This window comes from Antrostomus carolinensis, unplaced genomic scaffold (genome assembly GCF_000700745.2).
Source record: "Antrostomus carolinensis isolate BGI_N321 unplaced genomic scaffold, ASM70074v2 scaffold11719, whole genome shotgun sequence".
Lineage (NCBI taxonomy): Eukaryota > Metazoa > Chordata > Aves > Caprimulgiformes > Caprimulgidae > Antrostomus > Antrostomus carolinensis.
The window spans coordinates 198646-219375 of NW_010340759.1; the positions used below are offsets into that span (position 1 = coordinate 198646).

The following is a 20730-nucleotide window of genomic DNA, read 5'->3' on the forward strand; positions in this document are numbered from 1 at the left end:
AGGAACCGATTCAGCTCCTAAGGAGACATTTCTGAATTGTTTAGCTTGCTTCCCTGCACCAATAATTTGTCTTCTGTACCTTCCAAAAGTCAGCCTTCACTGACAATGCTGGAGGAGGTTGGTCAGGGAGGGTTTAATGAATGAAACTAAAGCAATTTGGCGGTTACAACGCAGCTGTTAACACCGATTGCATCAACAGCCCCAACACTCTTCTCCGGGGGCTGAACGTGAGCCGATTGCCCTGACCGATAGGCAAGCAGCTCAAATGTGAGCCTCACTTGTAAGAAAAAAATTAGCTACTCAATCTCTAATGAACAGTCTTTCTCTACACAACAATACCCTCCGCTCTACAAGCAATTAGCAAATCGAAGCGCTCTCTTTGTGGACCCGCATTAATTTACTCCTCGATGTTGCACATTAAATAGCTCATAGGTACAGCACAGCACAGTCAGTAGTAGCAGCAGCCAAAGCCATAAAATTAAAGCTTGCTTCAAAGAGCGAGGGAAGCAAAATTATGCGTTCTGCATACAGGGAATAAATCAAAACAACCTCCATTTGGAAACATCATTTTAGTCTTATGCTTTCATCAAAAAACATGATTATCTTAATGGTCACATTAATACAACGTAGGTACTTTACGGGGGAGGGAAAAAAGTAGAAAATTCACTATCTCAAATTAGAGAGAGTCGTTTTTATTCTTCTTCATCAGGGTGAAATACCTGGGAATACACATAGCTGCCTATTCCAGGGTTGTGCTTTCACAGCTCTAAATCCCAACTGCAGGTCCCCAGAAGGAAGGCCACTTGCTGGAAGGGCAGCACCCCGGCATGGGAGGGGATGAGGAGAAGGTTCAGCCTGGCAGAGCTGTAACACAGCTGCAGAACATGGCATTTTTACAGCACTCCAAAGCCCACGATGCTCTTAGCGGTATTTTATATGCAACAGTTGTATGCAAATTCAAATCAAGTGTGATGATTGGCAAATTTAGGTATAATGTTAATTAATAGCTATTTCAAATTAATTAATTTCTAAGATAAATTCTTGCCTCTCCTCTTTGAGAAAGTTAACACACAATTTAAATTTACAAGGATATATCAGTTACTGATCACAGAAATATGGATTCTTGTATGTTCTAACATGCCAAATCATTCCAGTTTCCTTGTGCTGGCTGCCCCCCATTCCCTGGGTAATTTCACAGTAACTTATTTATCTGATCACTTACAAAAGAAGATATAAGATGAAGCTTCTTGGCTCAAGGTAGATGGACTTAATGTGGGTCTGAAGTGTGATGTGACCTATAACAGAGTCCAAGGCAACATATGCTATATGATGCCATAAGCTGGGGAAGAAGGAAAAAAAAAGCACAACATTGGTTCTTTCTATCAGGTTCAGGAGACATAAGGAAAATACGGTGCATCAAAGCTGCAGCTGAAATACAGAAGGAAACCCAAAAACATGGCTTCACTCCCAAAACAGTTCTGGTAAGGAAAGCACTGGTTGTAACACTTACAATTCAATCAAATCTAAAAACATATAGCTCTGTGCACCACGCTGATGAGTTACATGGAACAATAGAGGAATATAATGAGAACACTTTGAAGAGGAGGTTGCAGTCACTAATTAGCTCGCAAACAAAGACATTTTTATAAGATTCTGGCTTGTAAGGTAAACAGGAGGAAAACTTTGATTTCACAAAAGCCACAGACAGCTTACTTATGGGGGTGGCAGAGACTGAGACAGAAGTAACTCATCAGCCACTTGCAGTTAGACTTCAGTTTATTTGCATACTGTGATCCTGCATATTAAAATATTGTGAGAACGGAAATGAAATTTTCATTAGTGTTCAATCTGAAATCTCGCCCATGGGACTCAGCTTTCAACAGTTAATGCATGCATTTGCCTGTTTATACTTTAAAGTTACATATCCATTTATACCATGCTAGTCAATACCTTCCGCCTCCAATCCATTAGCACACCGTTACTGCAGACTGGCAGCAGTACAGTATTGTTTTAGCATCTCTGAAGTGCACGGCAAAATTACACTGGGTTAAATGGTCATTTCTGATTTCAAATATTTTTCTGTTTTGTAGAGGAAATTACTGATCTTTCACAAAATTTCATCAGTTGAGATCATAATCAGGAAGATGGTTTAGTATCAGATATTGCTAAATGATTTCCTTGCTGCTTTACAGATTCAATTTTGCTGTTCTCAAGAAAGATCTCCTGGTTATAAAATCAAACACACATCCTTTATAAAGTGGGAAATAACAGCTACCAAATAAACTCTGCTGCTGTCTCAAAAGCATAAAAAGCACCATGTTATCTTACAGGAGCTGGATTGGAGGTGGCAGGAGGCTCAGTCTGATGCTAAAATGAAGGGGAAAATTCCCCAACAACTTATGAACGTATTTCAGAAAATGTATATACAGTGAAGCGACACTCACCCTGACTTGCAGAAAAGCTGCAACAGGCAAAACAGAGACCATTACCTACTGACATAATTTATATTATGTTTACAAGCTTACAGCTCAGTGACAAGCATGTGTCTCAGGCCACAGCTTATGTGGTTTTCCAGGTAATTTAATCCTTCTTAATTTTACCCCAAGCAAGGACACAAGACAGGAAACTAGAATGCCTGTATGCAAGATGTCCCCACATCTCCAGGGACTCGTGCTCTGGGACATCACAGCAAGCGCAGCGCCAGGGACTGAAGGGCTATTGCTCTGTGCAGAGTAGCAAAGGGTGTTTTTCATCCAGAAAAGCAAGAGCTGCTACTTCTTTGAGAACCAGTTTTCTACTGGATTTGATGTGCAGCAGGGAAATGCCGCCCCCAAGTGAGAGACAAAAAGCAGCTGGTTACCAAACTGAAGGATGAATAAAGCAAAGGCTCTTGGGTGCTAAACAAAAAAGTGATACTGCACATTGAAAAACTGCTGAAGTCATACTTACAATTACTGAAGATACAGGGAAAACATCTGCAAGATATGGGCTCCTGTCAACACACTATCAAGATTTACTAGATAAAGAGATAATAACCAAACTTGTCTCTTGCTCTTAAGTCCCAAGGACAGACCCATCTCTCCTCTTTTAAGAGACACAGTCACTTGTAATGTCAAGACTTCTTGACAGTAAACTACTTATAATGAAATCACCTCAAATTCCCACTGGTTATGCTATGAGAGAAGAGTGTAAACAAAGTCACTCTGGAACAACTGATATGAGGAAGATAGGATTTCAGGCAGAAATTGTCCACATCTTTATTCCTGGCAAGTCACTCAACCTAGCTTCAAATAAGTTGCATAGTTCTGCAGCAGAGACCTGGCTTTTGTTCCCACTCTGCCTAACAACTGCTGAGAGACCCAGGGCAAAGTACTAAACACTCTGAAACTCCTTTTTTCAACCCCTCCATCTGTAATGTACAGACAGTACTCTCTAAAAGCACCCAAAAATCTTTGGCCCAAGGTAATCTCTGAGCACAAGGTGCCACTATTGACACAAAACCCACCTGATGGGCCACACCACTTGGGCAGTAGAAGGACTAAGCATCATAAGTGCAGAAGTCTATCACCTCCATATTCAGAGGTGAGGGTAACATCATCTCCTTGATCCTCAAAGCAAAGGTGACCTTCACAACTGCAATATAATGTAAAACTTGGAGAAAGACCGTGAATTTCTCAAAATCCATTCCATGAACTCTGTTTGCATCATCTTCCAGGCAGATGCTCTCAGGTAAGGAACACAGTACCAAAGCAAATTGGGAGATGGCAAAATGCAGAGCATTATACTCAGGAAAGGATAAGACCCTGGAGATCAGAGAGCCCTATGCCAGACTAACAGAAAGAAAGTAGGTAGGAAAATAAGGGACTTAGGTGTTAAGAGATTTTTCATTTGAGAAAAAAGCATCAGATTTGCAAAAACATCTCAATACAATAGCAAGCATTTGTTGGTTTACTCTCTGAGCTGGTCGAGGTTGAGGGAAGATTGAGGGGCAACAGCTGAGCAACTACTCTCTCCTCCTGTTTTTCCTTGATGTTTTTGTTCAACACCTTGCTAAGACAGAGCACAGAGACCAAAAGATTAGCGCGGCTCTGCTGGGAATAATACACTTTTGCAATAGGTCTCCTTCCCTCCATCCTAATCAAATGGTGCTGCAGCCCCTGGGGAGAGAATACATTGCCAAACAAAAAATGTGAGTCTGCAGCTGTTTCCTCAACAGCAAAGGACAGCCTGACTGATGAAACTCTGCCAAGCCAATTGCTTCGAGCATTATGCAGTCGGCCACTACAGCATCTCCTGGACACACACGAGTGACTGCCAGATGCTGATGGACTCTCCAAAGGAGTCATTCCCCATCACTGGAACAGCCATCAGAGAAGCCTCTGTCACTAATATTCTGTTTGTGGGCTCAGAAATATTCCTCCCTCAGAAAAGCAGCTGAGTGTGCAGTCGTAGCAGGGAGTCCCTTGTCTTTTGCTGCTCTCCTAGGAAAATTTTTAACCCAACAGCAGAAAGATAACCTGGCATAAAATCTGCCTATTGAGGGTTGACCGCAAATCTCTTGCCAGGAATATAAGAGATTATTAATATATTAGTGCAACCAAAAAACATTAGGAGAGTATTAGCTCACTCCACAGGGAAACAGCATTATTTGGAGGACACTAAAGAGCATTAATTTTACTGTGTTGTGATCAAACCTCTACAGCTGAAGTGAAGGGAGACCAGCACCAAGTTCTGAAACAAAAGTAGCACTTCTGGGAATTCGGTTATTCATCACTAAGTCATCAGAAAATTGGTACTACAAGTGATTTTGGGATCCCATGAGCACGATGTTCTCTTCGGGTTTTATTAACCCTTCTAGAACTGGGAAGCAGTGCCAGACACTACCTGCGGAAGACACAGTAGCTAACAGGAACAGAATCCCTTGCTACTAAATGTAATACCAAAGCTGGTTGAGCAAATGTTTGTGCATCTGTTTAATTTTCTGGCAAAATTTTAACTCGAGTAATTTTTTTTTTTCCCCCTTTTTAGATTATCAGCAGAATGAGTTCAGGCTCCAAAACCCCCTATCTTGATGAAAGCCAACATTAGCACTCGCCAAACCCAGAAAAAGAGAACATCAAAAACTAAAAGTAGTGGCAACATGACACCCAGCAACTCTACCAAATTGTGAACTTTTCTGCCACTCCTTTCTATGCATTTTTTCCAGTACCATCTCCTTGGATCTAGGTTCTCCCCCTGTCAGTTGCCTCCAACTAGGTTTGATAGCTAGAGGCAAAGAAATGACATTTAGTTGATGAAGTCTGTAAATTAGCCAACACAAATGTTCACTCTTATCCATTCATCAAAAAAGTGGCGGAATTACATCCCTACCTAAAAAAGCCCTTCTAATTTCAGCCCAATGAGTCAGCACTGCTGAATCTCATCACTAAGAATGATTCATTGTCACTGCACTTCTCAAAGTCAAGAATAAGAGTATTCACCTCAATTCACTGTCATCTCATAACTACTCTGGATCCAGGCACCGTGCTTGCATACAGTACTGTTATAATGATTTATATGAGTGTGTCACTTTTAATTTAAAGGTATAAAGAGCTATCGTCAGTCTACCAACCATAAAGCAACATTTTCTTTTCAGTGGGCTGACAGTTGAATACCTGGAAAATATTCTCGCTTGCCAAGAAGGAAAGCTCTCTATGTCCCTGTAACCTAAGAGTGGCAATGCTTCTGAAGACATGAGTAAATGGCCAGTATTTTTGGAGAGAAACACTACTACTTGGTTCTGAGTTAAAAGAAGCTCTTCAGGGGAGTTAGAATCTGAATAGAAATTCAGACAAAAGTAGTATGGATGGAAAGCATCTGCCCCAAGTGGAAGTAATGGTGAGGAAGAGGGTTTTGTGCATGGATTAGACCCCAGGCAGAAGATCTGTAGCCGGATGAAACAAAGAATATTGGAAGCTAAGCAGCAGCACAGCTGTAGTTTTCTTCTTATACAAGTCTCCTAATATCACAGTTGCTTTGATTAACCTTTCTAACTATGAAAACAAGGCTACTGAATAACTCATACTGACCTTAGCACCCCTGAGTACGCAGTGGTACTTTCTCTAAGCTGCCCAAGGCTGTTTGGCAGCTGGTGATGTGTGGTGACAGTTCAGAAAACGTGTCTTTAATGATATGTGTGTGTTGTGAGCCCTGTCCCTAACTATATCTCACTGCTCTCCCCACAAACACACTCCCAACAGGAGCCCTCAGGCACGTCGGCACACTTCCCAGTGCAACTGCTGTCAGCCAGTCGGCAAATGCCATTGGGGAAGTGAAGATCCATGTTTAAATCAAACTTTTTTTTCTTCTGAGTTAATTTTAATCTAGTTTGGTTTCTTGTCCTGGTTCTCTGTACTACTGCACAGGTTGTGCTAGCTCAAATAAAGGTCAAGGAGGGGTTTAAGCCAGCATTACCCTTGACTTGCAAAATTACAGCCAGTATATTTTTGGCATCCAGCAGAACAGTGGGTAAAAGTGCCTAAGCCTCAGAGGGTCTCCAACAAATTTCAAACACTCTTGGAAGTTGCTAGGTAACAACATTCACCCCCTGGACAAGATTGTGCAATGTTTGCTCTGACAAAGCAATGCTTGTATTGCCCTTGCTTCTGCCCTGGGAACGTGTTTGCTGAGGAGTTGTCTCCTCTACTGCCAGAGTATTTCCAGTCTCTAGTCTGGGTGCATAGTTAGATTTTGCTCAGTAAAGCAAATATTACCTTTTAAATATAGCTATTATAATTAGCAGAAGCTCATTGCTCAATTCCCCTTCCAGACAGGGATTTCCAAATGTCACAGTGTGCTTAGCACATCCGATCTGTGCCGATGGCTGCTCCAAACGTGGCTGACCTAGGAGGGTCCAGAGCAAAGAATCAAGTCCTACCACAGGAGGTGAGATGAAAAAACAAATAGGATAATTATCCTCCTTCATCCTGCACCTTCATTTTCTTGTATTATCTGCACAGCACTGTGAGCAAAGCAAAGAGCAAAGCAGACTCTCCTCTTCAATGCAGAAGGGATACTCACACTTGAGGCCAAGCAGAAATATTTCTTGGAATTTTTTTTCTCTGGGTCAGTCCCCCAGAAGACTCTGTCTTGTCCTGGTTGTCCTGCCAGGGTATCATGGCACAAAAACAAAGAGCAGTGAGGAAGGGAGCAAAAAAGGGAAAAAAATACCAAACTAGTACAGCTACTGGCTGTTAAAACCACTTTGCAGAGGCTCTAGCAAATGCAGAGACCCAGTTTAAAACAGTATTTGCTTTCTAAATCTCTTTCAGAACAGCAAAAACAGCCTTAGTCATTACCAGTAATATGCAGCATCAAAAAAAAAATTTCCCAACACATATCTCCCCACAACAAAGAGCTCCTACCCTTGAAGGAGAATGCTAGCACTTACATTTCCCAGTATTGCATAAATCAGTGCTTTCCAGCCTCCTTGCAGACAAGCTGCACTTCAAAAACCCTGGCAACGCTCCACACTTCAGCATGTCCCATGGAGCCAGCAAAAGTCCAGCTGAGTTTATTAATGTAGGTCTCATGCAACATCTCACCTGTGATGTACTTGTGTCTCTCTCACCCACAACTCCTGCCTCACTGTTTAGGATCTGTCAGTATAAAACTTCCTGCACTTCTCCAACACCCCATGAAGGACTGAAGATGATTAACACCAACCCTGCTCAACCAACAGTGAAACCAAAGCACCAAGATCAAGTGTCCTTTGCAAGGCCACAGAGGCAGTTGCAATTTACAATTATGATGTTCTACCTTATTGGTTTTGTACTACAAACAGACTAGGATTTAGAAGCAGAATTTGCCTGAAGTTGTGAGGAAAAAAAAAATTAAAAGGGGCTAACAGTACCTCTATCCAAAGACCTGCCTTACATTGAAAAATAAAAATCCTCCAAGATGGCAATTGGAAGAAAAAAAAAAAAAAATGTGTAAAATACATTTTTACCACTCTCAAATAAAATCAAACAACCCTGTGTACCATGATCATGCTCATGTAACTTCCTGGAAGAGGAGCAAAGCTCTTCTACTTTTATTTGAGAATTTATTCAAAATAAACAAATCCCAATGGAATTTAAGCACACTGTAGAGGCTCCAGCAAAAAAAAATCATGAAAACAGCAAGCAAACTAAAAAGAACCTCTCTTGGCACGCTCTTGAAAGAAGGATTCACCACATTTCTAATTGACTGCCACCACGGCTTAAATGAATAATCTATAAATAAGCAACAAATGCAAAGCAAGCATTTGAAGGAAACAGCAAGAATTTTTTTGTTTTCTCTTGTTATTGCTTAATGGTTTGTTGGGAAGGAGGCAGCTAACAAGGTAGAAGAAACGTGGTAAAAATATAAAGAAACAGAAAAGGATGGGGTGTGGGAAGGAAAGATAAAAAGACATGAAGACGTTCAAATGTAAGAAGCGCACAAATACAATTTTGCCTCTAGTTTGCCAGCAGACTGAAGGACGAGGGATGGGAGAAGGCACACAGCTACATCTGAGCACCAACTAGTAACTGTGCCATGCCTGAGGTAAGCGGGGACAGAAAGGCAAAGAGGTAACAGAAGCAGCACCTATCACATGCAAAACACAACACCCAACCATGACACTGACTTTGGGGCAGCTCCTTCAGAAACAGCGCTCAGGCTCGACGTCAGGATGGAACTGCTTTCTATAGGCAAACTGAAGCTGGTATTAAACCATGAGTAGACAGGGGACACATACTTATAGCTGAAGACTGAGGATGCCCTGAAGAGCCCCACATACCCTCAACTTGAGGAAGACTTTTATGTTATTAGTAGCATCTTATCTGAAAACTCAAACTCCTGTGGGCTATCTTGGACTAATTTCTGGTCTTTTCTACATAGCAGATTCAACATACTATTAAGTGCAGGCGTTAAGGTAAAGCACTGGAAGTGTTCATGCAGCCATCTCGTGGTAAGAGTCATCCAAAATAGGAGTGGACTCCAAACTATTAAAGTTAAGCAGCCATCCACATCATAAGAAAAGTGAAAATACTTACGTCAATGAACAACAGAGCCGAGGGAATCTGAGTCATGCCCAGAGAGGATCTAGTTTCTGGAAAGCATGTGCAGGAAATTTTCTAATAAATGCAATTTTATAATATTGAATAACAGTTTCTCAAAATAACTGGAATTTTTATTTCACAGCTCCTGTTCCAAACTGTCTGCTCACTCTCCTCCTCTCTCCCACAGCTAGTCTGACTGCCCACAACATCCCCAGTCTTCAGCTTTCTGGCATTCATCAAAGTAGCCAACTTAATTATCCTTTTTAATTACTCCTCTTAATCCTGTGCTCCCTTCTTTCGAGCCTGAAGGAGGCTCTTATAGAGTCCAAGCAGAAAACCTTCTGGTTTCTCTTTCTAAGGAATCTGACTAGCTCTAAGGTCCTTCACTACTCCTGTAAAGACCATCCTTACAACTCCATGGCAGATCTTCTCCAGCCCATGGAGTTTGCCAGCAAGCAGCCCAGGTCCTCCTCAGAGCTTTCTCCTCTGTGGGGATGAAGGCTTATCCCACATCAGCTCTTCAGAGATATACAACTTTCTCAAAGTTAAATTATCTCCTCCTATAGGGAGGAGGAGAAGGCTATCAAAATGGTCTGAAATCCACACTGTTAAACTCCATCAGTTAACATCTTCCCTTACTTAAAAAAAGGTTTGGGTTTCCAAGGCCAAAAAAACCTAACTGCAGTGACAGGACCAGAAGAAGTAAATAAACCATCCTTGCACAGCACAGGCGTGATACATATTCTGCGTTTGCCAACTATCAGTTTAATTTTCATTGTAAAACCTGCAGGAGAGTTAGGGCAGAGTGCTGGATTAATCAATCTGGGGCTGAAGTCCTTTGTTTATCCATAAAATAGAGCAGAAGCAACAGAAGTGCATATTTCCTTACATAGTCCCATCAGTGCTACTCAATTTTGGGCTGAAAGGATTAACTCCAGAGGGAGCACTGCAATTTTATCTCAGACATGGTCCATTCATTCCTTGGCCCTTCTGCTGAGACTGCCAACAAAGATGCCAGACAGGATGATTTTTTTTGAGATGTGAGTGTTTATCTTCTCTGAGTGAACCAAACAGCAACTCATTTCAGGAAAGCAATCCAGCAACTCAGAATCGCTTCTCGCTCCAGCAAATGCAGACTGACAAGGCAAAAGGTGAAATAGCTTGATGGTCCCATTAGAAACCTTTGAGTTTCCTTGCACCTGAATGACTGTCTAGCAAAGCCTTGCTATAGAAACATAAAAGATCTCCATTTGGCAAGGAAAGGAAAGAAGTCAGAACATATGCCAAGATAATCTCAGTTATTAGCTCCCGCCACAAAGGTACAAGATGTATTGAATTGCTCCTCCATCGCACAGCATGGGATGCTCCGAGGCTGGGAGCTCTATTTCAGAGGCGTGTAGGGGCTCGCTGGTGGATGGGCATTACAAGGGATGTGGTGAGTACACACAGAGCTAACACTGCAGGCAAAGTTAAATCAGGCAGTTGAGCCGGGGTAAGGCAACATGGAGCATGACAGATAGCTCCCTTCTGTAAATATTTCCACGTAACAATTGTGAACATTATTTATTTTTTAACCTTCTGTTCATGCTTAAATTTTCTTTTTTCTTAGCCAAGGACATAAACAGCTACAAAGATTCACCTTCACCTAAATGTGGCTGACCTCAGGGTAACACCAACTTGCTTGTCCATCCTAGGCTGGTACATGCCAAGATGTCTCGTAACTCACTCTTTGTAGAAAAGGCCATATAGGAAAGGTATATAAAATGTATATTTGTTGTAGGAGTGGCCATATTTGTGCCATGTAGCAGCTCCCAGGTGTTCATGAAGACTCGAGCATGACCTTTTCCCCTCTCTCAATCCCCTTTGCTGCTCAGAAACAAGAGCTTTATGCAATACAACAGGATAGAATACAACAGAAACTAATAACCACAGCAATCACAGTAATGTGTAAAGTGTAGATGGGCTGTAGAAATCAGATGCAATTAATTTGGGTCTTGCCTTGCCTAAATAAAGAGGTGCTCAATATCTTGAGAGGAAATACCACTTATGAACAATAAGGTCATGCTGCACTGTGAAGATAAATGTCATTTCGCTATATAGCTGTGACAGTCTCCCCTACTGTCTTCCTAAATGCATGTAAACAGCAAAGCAAAAAAATCCTATAGAATTAGCCTGGAATACTATGTTATTTTAAGATCATAAAGTCAGTCAGCTAGAGTTCTATAGATATGCTTTCCTGAACATGCACTAGGAACATGTATGTACATATGCAAATGTATATACACTGTGCTTTTGGGTACTAATAATAAATAACAAAAATTAACTGACACTATAAAACAAGCTTGGGTATGTTTGATGTTATGTATGTTGAAAGAATTTCAGACTAATCATGTTTTTTATGTTGCTATAAACATCCACAGGAATGACATACATCTGCATAGGTAGCTCTGCACTCATCACAGGCCCTCAGGCAGCCTCTGCCAAGCACAACGAGCAACTCCACTTTAACTATATACCATACAGAACGCTAACAGCTTCCCTCTTTTCAACAGCTCTGCGTGCTGCCATGTTGCAGTTGAGATCTCAATGAAGTACACTCAAATGATCTTTGAGTAAACAGCACGGAGCAATCACCACCTCGCACGAAGGGCAGCGTCAGAGCCCCAGGAACCTCCAGCCAAGGCTCTTTGAACAAGGTGGGGGTCTCGGTGCAGCATTCTGCAGGCAGGCACTCTTGCCCTCTCATACCTGCACACACAACAGAGAAATAACGAGTGAACATGGTTTAACCACCACTTCAGTGTTCCCACCTAGAGAGAGAAATACAGGTTTGTCACCACAGTTGTGCAGATGTCACTCTGAACCATCTCTTAACAACTTTCTTCATACAAAAGGTCACAGAATGCTTCAGAAACCAGCAACCTTATTCTGCTAGGTTTAACTAGATCCACAGAAGTCAAAGGAGTACACATTTTATTGAAACATTTGAGAAATCAGGTCAGGGAGCCATATATCCTAAAGCTGCATTTTCCACTAATGAAATGACCTCTAATAAAAGGGAATAAACCAGATAATTAGAAAGTGAAGAACACTGCATCTATATGAACTCTCAATAAGATTAGAGTAGTCAGAATATAATTGCCAATAGTAGGGGTAGTAACAACCAGCTTAGCAATAATACTTGGCACATACAGTAAAGATCACTGATTTATGGTGTCTTCACCATTAGGCCAGTTCCTAATGCACAGCCTTGAATCTAGGAAGAAAATCAGAGTTTGTGGGCTCTCAAGAGACACTCCCATGAATTAACACTGATACAGACATGCATGATTTCTTTGTGCACATAAATAATATACAGTGGCAGTCTTCCCACAAAGAAGCCTCAAAAATCTCTCCCGTTATACAAGATATTCTACTTAAAATAATCTCTACAAACTAATTACTCTGTTCACGTTCACAGCTACTGGACATACCATTGGGGTTTTTTATATCAATAATACACTGTAACATACCATCTTTCAAGCTTCTTCTTGACTTCCTTTAAAATTAAAAATACTTAGGTTTAGCAACTCTTCCAAGAAAGTCAGGTTTCCAAAGAAAAATGAGCTGTTTTTACAATTTTCTAAAAGGAAGTAAAGTTGATGTTACAAGAACTCATGTTTGCAGGTCTGACATGTGGAACGAAGGCAACAGAACACAGAATAGATACAAATCAATGCTTTAAACCAAAAATCAGTCCTGTTTTTAAGCATGTGTTGAATAGAACTGAAATTTGAGTTTACATCTGTCAAAGCTAAGCTTGCTATAGCTATTTAAACAAACTGAAAACATAAATAAATTCAATACATCAAATCAATGTGCCATGCATTTCATATCTATGTTACTGTCAGCACAGTTGGATTCATGGCACGTGGATTGTACAGTAGTACTGCCTGTTTTATTAAAGCCCTTAAATAAAATTCAAAAGAAAAATGTTACAACTTGCATTACAGGAAGACTGTGGCTTTTTCCAAAACTTGGGACTTCTAGTTTGTTTTGCTGAAAAGCTTTTAGCACAATCAAAGCGCATTTAACATTAACACTGATTAAAGCAACTAGATAAATTGCAAAGCCTCTGAGAAAACACGATTGTTCCTTACAATTTCCTTGGACCACCCCTGAACATAGGAGATTATAGCACCAGCTTTGGTTTTATTCACAGCTTGGTGAAAACCACTATCAGTTGGCTTTCTCACTTCTTCTGTTCCCAGCCTTTTCCACATACTAGTAGGCTAGTCACATTTAAATGAAAAAGAAAAAGAGAAAAACAAAGAGAGAACTCCAGACACCTGCCTTTAAATTCTGTTCAAGTTATGACCTGCAATGGTACCGTCCTCTAATTCATGACCTTAATATGAAACCAAACTGGGGAAATGGAGATGCTGCGGTCTATAGAGAAACCAATCCATAGGGGAAGATGGTGAATGTATGGGAGCAAATGCAACACACAACTATGGAGAAGCATTAAGGGTGAATAATTATGTATGTTCTGAAATAAAACAATTGCAATCGGCTCTTGCCACTTAGGCACCATCCAACCAACTGTGCTCAAGCGCAATGCTGAACCAGGCTCTGCAGACTAATTAGTTTCCTGAAGAAACACCCCTTCTGCTACTGGTAATTAAGGCCACAATAAGAAAGAATCAACGGGCTTCAAAAAGAAAACCAAGACAGCAACTATTGTTGTTCTAATTGCCACAACAACCAAACTATTAAGCCTATTAAAACGAATCTTAGAATTCTTGCAAACTGCCAAGAGCAAGAGCATTGGGATCTACAAACGCATGGAAACAAGTTTGTGTTGATGTTGTTTTCTAAAAGCACTTTTTCTGTTTATATATTATAAATAAATGTTATAAATATTATAACTATTTGGTAACTGAATTTCAACCAAACTGTGTAGCTGGAGCCCATAGAAATACAGCGGGCAGAAATGTGTTGAGCCATGTAACAAGCCTGCGTGGATGCCCTGCAGGAAATCTTTGTAAAAGCCCAGCTATAGAAAAAAGTTTGTAGCATATTAGAAAAATAATAGAAAAAAATAGAAAATAATAGAAAATAATAATTAAAAACATTAATCCTTGTTTCTTACAGGAGACCATCATTACGAATTAAAAGCTGAGACGAACACACAAATACATACTTTAAATCTTAAATTATGCAGAGATTATGTAATTATTCTGAAATGAAGCACTACAAATCACAAAATTCAAATCCAATCATTATAAAAATCAACAAATCTCAGCAAGTTCAGAACATCTCTTAAGACACCCAGAGAAGCACCATTTAATATCATTAATACAAGGCAGAGCTAGGGAATAGCTAAAATTTCTGTGGCATTTTCCATATAAAACATTATCCCAATGTGCAATCTTAGCTTTTACTTTTTTCACAAGATATTTACCTACTTTCTCACCCAGAATTTCTTGCTTTCCACAAGCTGTTAAAGCTTTCATCAGTGTGAGGATGTTCCTAAGTAGTAGTTCTAATAAGTAGGAGACATTTAACATCAACCTTATGTCTATGCCAGCACTGAACCCTGAATCACCAATACAGTTCAAAAAAGAGGAGATGCACTGGCCAGAGAGCACCTCTGGGAAATCCAACAGAAATTAACCCAGTTTAGTTTGGAGACAAACTGGCCAGGACTGCCCAGTTTTTCCGTCCCTTATGAGCCAGGCATCAAAGTATTTTTGGGGCAGTGAGCCATGTGAACACGTACCGCATACTTCAGGCAAGTTTGGGCTGGAAGTGCTCTGGAGGATGTGGCATTGCCTCCAACAACATCACCCTGCTCCAGACAGAGACCATATACCCTGAAGCTGTTGGAAAGCTTTGACCATACCCCTGAAGACAAACCCTGCCACCAGACATGTGGCACAGCAGTGACATGGGCTGTAACTGAACGGCCCACATGGATGAGAACAGCAGTACATAAATTCACCATGCTTTCCAGCCTGGAAAAAGATTCAAATCAAGAGGTTAAATGTCTGCATTAAATGCAGAACACAGTTTGTCTTATTTGTCTCTAACATTGGGAAAAAAAAACAGAAAAAAACAACAAAAAAAAGGCAATTCTGTAATTGTGGAAAGTGCTGGACGCACTGGAGGAACCTGCCCAGCAGCCTCCCAGCCCTTCCCTCCACTGCCTGGCTGGATCAGCAAGTGATGGAGACCAACATAAGACGTAACAACACATTTCTACATTTTCAAAGGCTTCCCCTTTGAAAAGCTAACAGCTACCTGTTCCTAACGTTCTGCAAAGATGCTTAATTTGCCTTTTTCCTTCTGTCTTCCGCCTGTGAGGGAAGCGACACGTTATCACTGCGCTACCTGCACCCCGGTTCCAGCGCCCTGCTCCCGCAGCGGCGCGCTCGTAGCAGGAGGTGATATGCACCATATTGCTCAAAAGCAGCTCTTTTATGTGATGTCTTTGTCTGCTGCCATTTGCCAGGGACAGGGCCACTGCTCCCACTCCAAATGTATTCTTGCTTCCTCCTCCACCTAAAGCCATCTAATTGCAAAGCCTGTATCTCTAGGCACAGGCAGGCAAGCTCTCCAGTGTAAAGCATTTTAAAGCTCTCAACGCTGTATGAAATGCTCTCCTCTGTTCTATTGTGGTAAATATGACTCATAACTGCACATCAGTTATCGTCTCTTTCCAAAACATCACTAAGAAAGAACCCAATTTTAAATCTTCCGTAGGAATTTAAACCCAGTTCATCTGTTTCTCTTGTCTCCTACAACCAGGTACATTTGAAGTTAATCCAAATTCCCTAGGTCAAGCCTCGTTTGTGCTTGGTGATTCATAACATCACCAGAAGGGGCTTCAGGAGGATTTGTTCATACCAATAGCATTTTTAGGGGAGCACAGGTTGCAGGGGAGGGAGCAATCTTTTTGTTGCCAGCATCTATCAAGGTTCTTGGGGCTGAAAGTGAGAGCCTTTAGAGGTCAAGAACGGGAGCATTCCCACATCCTCTGCACATCACACCTAGACAGCAGGTTGATGATATGAGCATGGTGTCACCTAGGCTAGGAATGCTTCCTGCAGACTGAAACACTTCAGAGAGCGGAGGTTACAGAGTGCATCCTAAACTCCCTGTATCGCTAACACAGGTGATAACTTATATTTATCAATACTAGAAATTTTTAAGTGTAGAGAGAGTCAAGACATGATCTAGTCAGTAAGAGAACTGGGGGCAGAGTGTCACATCTACATCAGGAGTTGACTTTCAGCAAGAGGTGACAGAAATTACAATGCCTCCCCTTGTTCTTACTGCACTACAAGCACAAGAAGGCAGCAGAGCTGGAAAATGCTTTTGTGTCCCATACACTTGAATAGCTACTTCAATATGAAGCCAAGAGCAACAAAATGGTCCGTAACACCGGCTCATTATTCTGCAACTGGTTATTTTTCTGGGAGCTTGCCTATAAAGCAGCTACCATAGGCTAAAGGTACAGATATTGTCTTAGTTAATGATTTAATTTACTCTATGCAAGTTGGTGCCCAGACATTCTCACTTCTTAAGAATGATGGAGGATCATGGTTCCTAGGAACTGCTGCGTTAAAGCCATCCTTAAACTGCCAGAGCATCCACACACTAAAAATAGCTGTAAAATCTACCTGTAGTGAAAACAATGCTGGTTTGTGCAGAATATCTCCAGTATAAGGCAGTGGCATGAACTACTTCTCTTGATCAATTACTAACTTTCAGGACAGATGCAAAATGGGGAATATTCTCAAAAAAATTAATAGTAATTGAGTTTTTAAATGTAGTTCAACCAAACAACAAGTGTCAGATATGCAGAGACAGGCTCTGCTGTAGCATCAACCAGTTTTAAGAGGCATTCTTCTTCCAGAGAGCAGGGACTGTCACCTTTAACAAACCATTAAGCTCCTCCGTGACTTGACTTCCTCATTTATATGATGGTTATTTGCAAGGTGCTCTCCCAAAACACAGCCAGTGGCAGGTATAAAAGGGAGGGGAGGAAACTAATGACTCCCTGACTTGACAAGGTCACTCAGGTCTGAAGGAAGATGAAACATGTGAAAGAAGACAGAACCCAAGATAATCTATTTTGCAGGACTGCCGGAGGACATGGAGCCTGACCTATTGTCCTTTAGAAAAGAAAAGAAACAGAAAGAACCGCAGTGGTTCTCAGGAAGGCTCGAGTCTGCCAAGAGACACCAAAACGGTCAGGTTCAAAATGCTATTTCGACAAGGTGTTTGCTTTGTCAGAAGATGATGTCCAGCCTTGTGACTGCTTCAGCAATCAGTGGTAGCTGATGCATGGAGCACATTAGCATCATCTCCAGAGAGTGCCTGTTTTCTCCCACATGAGTCACAGATAAGATGCTACAATGACAGCAGAAGTCTGAGCAAGTGAAACATATGCCATTCTGGAGTGGCAGGAAAGCTCTAGTGACTCGGATATGCTCCTTATGGACATCTGAAGCGAGCAGAGTAATCTTCTCACTGCTTCTTACAGTTGTCACTGAGAAAAAAAACAGTGCACAAAGGTTGGATGGTAGCAGAGAGGTAGTGAAAGCAGGAAAAAACCTGAAAACTAAACCAAACTCTTCTGTACCTGGCACAGATGGGAGAAAATTTCTGTGAAGTTCCCATCATCACAGAAACCCCTTCTGCTATGTAAAGAAATAATTTACCTTTGAGGGGGAGAGGGAATTTGGCAGAGGAGGGATAAAGCCAGATAAAAAGTGTGGATCAAAGAGAGAAAAAAACCAGAAGGTAAAAAAGTAGAAAAGCACTGATGGGGGAAGCTGAGTGACAGACAAGGAGGAACTGTTAACTGCTCAAATAAACATTTTATTACATCCACACGTAAATTTTAAGCGCTTTAAACACTGGGGTGACTGCTAAGTAATTCCCTTTGCAAGGAGCAGATTTGTGACTAACATCACTAGAATCAGCAATGCCCAATTTCCACCACCAGCAGATGTGCTGCAGTTACCGGGTGCAGATAAGGTGAGAGTATTTGGTCAATGAGTTTTGAGGTCACCAGTAATGCCTGTGGTAGAACAAAACCCACAGAACATATGGCATTTCATGTGCTGAAACTGTCAGACTCATAATTAACTGATTAGAGTACATATGGTGCTCACAGTGTAAATCTCTCAATGTAAAAAATGCTCGAGACCATTGAAGGTGTCAGCATGAGTCTCCCTTGCAAATCTCTCTTCATTAAAGTTTCATATGGAGCCAAGTGGGTTGTAATAAAATCACTATTAATGAAGCTATATTTATGATGATTTCTCTTTTGTGCAGCTGGATTTAACTTTTCAAACACTAAACTCCACAACAGAGCTTTTTCACAGTTGCTGCTACATGCACAGAAGCTTCTTGTTTTGTCATATTTACCTTGAAATTAGAAGCAATGGGAGCTAAGGTATTAAAAGTTAATGAAGATTGGCAAGAAACCTGTTAATATTATGAGTATCAAAACAAAAATTCATGCCATGATATAAATACAGCTACAATTCTGTTTATTTTCAGTATTTATAGCAGGCTGGCCAGGGACAAAGTCATTGCCTCTTCAGGTCCAAAACACATTTTTAAAAGATGGTGAGTGACACTTCATTAACCACGTGAAATAGGCTGACACAGCGTGCTTGATTTTCCAGCCACCATTTCAGATGGCAGTTTTCTTTGCATCTCCCCCCTGCTTTACACTCAACACTCCATAAAATGATTTCTTGAAGCTCTCCAGGTTGGTGTTGTGGAGTAGGGCATCAGGCTGGGGGCAGGCAGTTCTGGGGAGGATGAGGTAATCATTTTCAGTCCCAGAACACACTGAATGTCTGTATGTCTATGCACTGGAGATCCAGCTTTTCTCATGGGTCATCAATAAAGAGGATTTTAAAAGTCCCTCACCAGCCTTTCTTTGCCTTCCAGTCCTCTGCCCCACCAGGCTCTGACAGGACTAGTTCTTACGCTGCATCACTGCATCTCTGAAGCGTTCTGGGATGAAAGCATCCTCCTGTATTTCAGTTTCTGGAAAGGTGCCTGCAATCCAGGGGATGTCTGTGATGCAGCAGCGCTCCCTGCAGCTGTCCTGCCCAGCAAGGGCTGGGGAAGGAGGGAGTAAGGCTGAACTCACCTAACTCCATCCTCCCAGCACACATTAATAAACTACTCACACGCAACCCTTCAGGGCTTACACACTCCTCTCTCATTCCCTGTGTTCTTTTAAATGACTTCCCACCTCCATTTATACATCAAGCAAAGGATTTATCAGAGAACTCATCTCCCTAATGAGTTAAAAACTGTTGCCTCAGCCCAAAATCTTCCTAGTCCCACACGGTTTCCTCCTCTCTCCTACTGTGTTATCAGTATCACTTTGTCTTCACCACAGAGCTTCCTGCCTCGCACAGCGCTGCTGCTGGAATGGATGGGAAAATCTCCATCTTCAGAGTGAGGAAAAATCCTGTTAAAACAATCACTTTTTCCCCTCTATAGTATATTCAGAGGCTGATGCTAACAGATTAGGGCAACCAGAAGAAACAAGGAAAAAAAAAAAAATGTATCAAAGGGCTCTCTGCAAGGGAGCACAGAAAGAGATTTTGGTAAATTAAGTACTCTGTAGCAAAAAGAAAAAAAGAGAAAAAAACAAAAGAAAAAAACTCTGATAAAAGAAGTCAGGGAGAAGAGACGTGGTTCATGGTGTGAATCTTAAGGTTTATGAACAAAGCTGAAAGGTAGAAGCTACAAAATGTAATGCAAGAGGATGTATTTGCCTTAGAGGCTTCAGGGGCTTTTTTAAACTCGAGATGCTCCTGGACCACAGCGATACCTGCAGCCTCCCCTGCAGAGACGCAGCACACAGGGATTGTGCAGGGGCTGCTCCTGTCCACAGTGTTCCCAGAAGCACTCCTCTGTGGGCACAACCATGGTTAACCACAGTGGTTATCCCGCTGTTAACTACTGATTTTAATTGTTTTCCACACTCTAACCAACTTAGCCCAGCAAAAAGTAATAGTGGCAGCCAGGCCTTTTCAGTCAGATCCATCACTCTCTCTCTTTACAGCCCCCCCCAGACCTCACCTGGATCTCACCAGAACAGCTGTGCATGTTGTCACTTTGCTGCCACGTGCATGGTGCTCACAGACATGCTCTTCTCATTCTTCTGTGCTACTCTACAGGCTGACTGCGCGCTGCCCTCCCAAATCCATCCACACCAGGGGCTCCCAGGATGCCCCGACCCTTCTGCCATACTGACTTAAACATCTTGAAGTTCCCTTTTTCCTTCCCTCCTCACCCCACCATGCTCTGGAGCATGTCCAGAGAAGGGCAATGGAGCTGGTGAAGGGGCTGGAGAACAAGTCTGATGAGGAGCAGCTGAGGGAACTGGGGTTGTTCAGTCTAGAGATGAGAAGGCTGAGGGGAGACCTAATTGCTGTCTACAACTACCTGACAGGAGGGTGTAGGGAGGCAGGTGTGTGTCTTTTCTCCCAGGTAACTGGTGATAGAACAAGAGGCAATGGCCTTAAGTTACACCAGGGGAGGTACAGATGGGATGTCAGGAAATACTTCTTCACTGAAAGGGCTATGAGGCACTGGAACAGGCTGGCCAGGGGGGGGGGGGGGGCACCATCCCTGGAGGGGGTTT

General features: G+C 41.8%; 1 protein-coding gene across 1 annotated transcript in view; it reads right to left on the minus strand.

Moving 5' to 3' along the window:
- The window catches only part of LOC104531400 (mitotic arrest deficient 1 like 1), a 317456-nt gene that overhangs the window by 189860 nt on the left and 106866 nt on the right, over positions 1-20730 (minus strand). The gene's annotated exons all lie outside the window — the stretch shown is intronic.